We start from the raw sequence: 4,063 nt of genomic DNA, 5'->3' as shown, positions 1-4,063 counted from the left end.
TTTGATATGTTAAATAGAACTGAAATATAGAATACAGGTGACATGTTATTTTGGTAACACCATAAAGACAAAGGAAAGTCGCACAAACGCACAATGCCGCCCCATTCTGATTTTTTTTTTTCCCCCATCTTCCAGTCCATTGTACAGAATAATGACACGATTATAAAGAACAATTTATCCTGCAAACACTAAGCCCTCATATGGCTCTGAGAACAGAGAATAACAATGTAATGAGGTTTGGAAGGTGGGGAGGGAAAATGGAAACTAAAAATAGCCACCAGTAGGAAAGGGTTAAATGGTCCCAATATGAAGGAGAATTTGTCCTGGGAAAATGAAGCCTCATCCAGCTCTATAAATAATGATAGTTAGGGCTTGTAGAAGGCGGGAAGTAAAAGACAAAAACCAAAAGACAGGAAGTGGAGAGAAATTCTTTTGGCAATTCAATAGAATCTACTGTGTACATAGACAGAGCATCCAATCTAGAGAGATGACCGCCATACTGTGGGATTGTCCCTTCTAGGATAATATATCTTACTCTGCTACCTGTCACCTTCTACCTTCTGGAATAGGCCGAGATTCCCCAAAAATAGGACGAGGTCTGATATAACTTTTTGCTATGAGAGATGGGTTAGGACTTATCTTCAGGAGACGTCTTATTATATTCATGAACAATCCACTCTCCAGAACCCCTTATACCCAGAACAATGATGGGCTCTCACACACAGATCCTTCTTGGACTCGCCCACAACGTTTTTTGTTCCCAAATACTAGAATAATAGTAGACACCCCCGGTGGGTGACGTTCCATATGTGAGTATATGAGCTGGTGTGGCCCCCAGTACAGGTCTATACATTATATAGAATCTCACAACCACAGATTCATTCCTAGATCTTTATTATGTTATAACAATTATAGAAACATACATTCCATCTTTATATAATATATACAGCCCCTCCCCCTCCCTGTGACAAGCACCCCACACCCTGGGGCTTCTGGTCAGTACTGGGGCAGAGATAGGGAGTTCTCCATGAAGGAAACCACAGACGACAAGGTCTGGAACATAGCTCGGGTGTCCTGAATAGACAAGACAGAACGGAAAGAAAAATGTCAGTGTACAACAAGTGTTAGTATGTCATCCTCCTGTACCCATAATGTCAGACAACTTTTCTAAAAGTTATTGATTTCTCCTCACATGGGTTTTGCCCATATTTGATCTTCATCCACAATCTGGAACATCACTGGGGTAGAGGTTCCCTCGCTGTTAGTTTCTATGCCACTATCACTACTAGAACTTATGGGTGATGTTCGTGAACTTCCCGTGGAGCTGCCGTCTTCTGTTGGTCTGGGGAAATTGTTCTTCTGAGGGTCTTGAGTTATCCGGAACACGGGCCGTTCTTGGATCAAAGGTGGCCACAGTGTAAGGAATCCCCTCCTCTCCCAACCTGTCCAAAGATAGATCAATAAGATATCAGTATTGGAAATCATCAACTACTATCCTTACGGAGTATTATAAAGTAGAGGGACTACTCACCGACAGGAGACCTCATAAGGGTCATCCAAAGGGTAATTTCTTTTGTGAGGGTCAAATCCTCGTACTTCAGCCCACTGTAGCTGCAGGCTTCCAGGATGCTTCTCTTGGTCACGCCTATTGATCCTGATGCACCTGAAAGGTAAGAGTCAGCCATTATAGAGGAGATGCCGATGGTACAAGATGGGATTTATTTTACACATCAGATCAATGTGTGAGCTGAATGATAAATCAGTATGAGGGAATAGTTGGAGAAGCCGACACATCACATCCATTTATATCCAGATAGAACTGGTGAGTTACCTATAAGCTTGGCCTCTGATAGGCTTCTCTGGATACCAGTGTCCGAGAAATTTTTTTGTACATTCTCAGCCAGTTTTGCTCCAAAAATTTCAACTTTAATTGGGTTCAATTTGTTGCGTTTGTTGGCCACAGCTTTCATATACTCAACGCCGGCCTTCAGCTCCTCCCTCATCTCCACTGGAACAAAGAAATAGGCGTCCATTGTATATGAAGGAGGAAAAAAGGGGGTGTTGCCTTTTATTGGTCTTCCGGGGTAAAATATACTGTATACTACTGATGGGTGGGCAGTGGAGCTTCACCTGTATAGTAATATATGCTGTGGTGGAAAAACCTAAAACATCCTGAGCAAACAGAGAAGATCCCCGGCCATCACATCTTATCTAGTAGCTAGAGCCAAGAGACCTAACATGGTGGACTACCAACTGATGTAATAACAGAGCCAATACTGTCATGTAGCCACCAGCCCCGACATCTCAGCTTCATAACTACAATATTACATCATCAACATTACAATTATCAATTGAAGTATATAGCAACTAAACAGACCATCCCGACCTCCAAGGCACAACTCACAGAACAGCCAATAAACACAGATATGAGCATATATATATATATATTACAGCTTTACTTACCGTATACACCATATGTACAGATATGTGCACAAGACACCAACCTCACTGACCTCTATAGAAATGGATTTATCTCTGGGATAGTCCAGGATTACAAAGTGTCGGATTGTTCTATAGAAAAAAAAAACAAAATGGTGCCTCCCATATCCATGGACTTAGTCTGGTATTGCAGCTCAAAACTAATCACTGCAAGGACCTACAATACCAAACACAACCCATGGAGAAGAGAGGGCTGATAAACAAAAAAATAATCAGATACACAAACATCACTAGCAGACAAGGAAGAGATTACAAATACATGTCTACTTCTTAGTCAGATCTTATTAATACATTGAATAAGTCTCTGATAAGACCTCAGTAGTCAGTGAAGACTCGGACACCGGCAGTGACAATGTGATGTACTATGTGTCCTGGAGATGTCACTTCAAAGCTATTTTCTAAACTGCATCAGAATAAATGAGAATAAACATAAGTCATAAGATCAGGATGTAAGCCTCTTCAAAAGGCTTAAGAAGGCAAAATACTTCCCTCATGAGCCTCCAATGGCAGATCTTGAAATAATATCTAGTCCCTGTGCCTTCCGTTGCTCACACAGATCAGCTAGCATCTGCAATATACATATGAGGCTGTGCAAGGGCAGATGGTTTTCAAAACAAGTCCAGCAGGGTGTGTTTGCCATATAAAAATTCCTGAGATATGAAGACACTTTCCTGGCCATCACCAGCACCTCTACTTTATATGTAAATATAATTGCACACCATCATATTTAGCACGTGTCCTGCAGGAACAATGTGTTATCTTTCACCAACTGCAGTGCGGCCACAATATTCATCTCACTGTCACTGGTAACACTCCACAGTTCTAGTTGGCAGTGAGACATCCAAGAGGATCCTTGCTGTGGGATACAGCAGAGCAGCTCCTCCATTGTGTATATTCTCTGACCCAGGCTCATTACCTTTATAACTACATGGCAGGATATAATACTACACCCATAAAACAGAGGAAGGAGTGGAAGGGTTCAAGAATCCTAGAAGGTCTAAATAGAACCAAAATATAGAATACAGGTGACATGTTGTTTTGGCTGCAGAGTGAAAACTGTAAAGACAAAGCCTATAAAAGTCGCACAAACGCACTTTCTCCAATGTTGCCCCATTCTGATTTTTTTCCATCTTCCAGCACATTGTACAGAATAATAAATGACACTATTATAAAGAACAATTTATCCTGCAAACACTAAGCCCTCATATGGCTCTGAGAACAGAGAATAACAATGTAATGAGGTTTGGAAGGTGGGGAGGGAAAATGGAAACTAAAAAATGTCACCAGTAGGAAAGGGTTAAATGGTCCCAATATCAAGGACAATTTGTCCTGGGAAAATGAAGCCTCATACAGCTCTATAAATAATGATAGTTAGGACTTGTAGAAGGCGGAAAGTAAAAGACAAAAACCAAGAGACCGGAAGTGGAGAGAAATTCTGTTGGCAATTCAATAAAATCTACTGTGTACATAGACAGAGCATCCAATCTAGAGAGATGACCGCCATACTGTGGGATTGTCCCTTCTAGGATAATATATCTTACTCTGCTACCTGTCACCTTCTACC

The 4,063-nt window shown here is 41.3% G+C and overlaps 1 pseudogene; it reads right to left on the bottom strand.

Moving 5' to 3' along the window:
* Positions 1–1,285: 1,285 nt before the first annotated feature.
* On the bottom strand, positions 1,286–2,003 carry LOC142209158 (maternal B9.10 protein-like; annotated as a pseudogene).
* Between the last annotated feature and the right edge of the window lie 2,060 nt (positions 2,004–4,063).

The sequence above is a fragment of the Leptodactylus fuscus genome, chromosome 6 (assembly GCF_031893055.1).
Source record: "Leptodactylus fuscus isolate aLepFus1 chromosome 6, aLepFus1.hap2, whole genome shotgun sequence".
In the NCBI taxonomy this organism is placed as follows: domain Eukaryota; kingdom Metazoa; phylum Chordata; class Amphibia; order Anura; family Leptodactylidae; genus Leptodactylus; species Leptodactylus fuscus.
The sequence above is the reverse complement of the archived record's forward strand: the minus strand, read 5'-3'. Positions and strand labels throughout refer to the sequence as shown.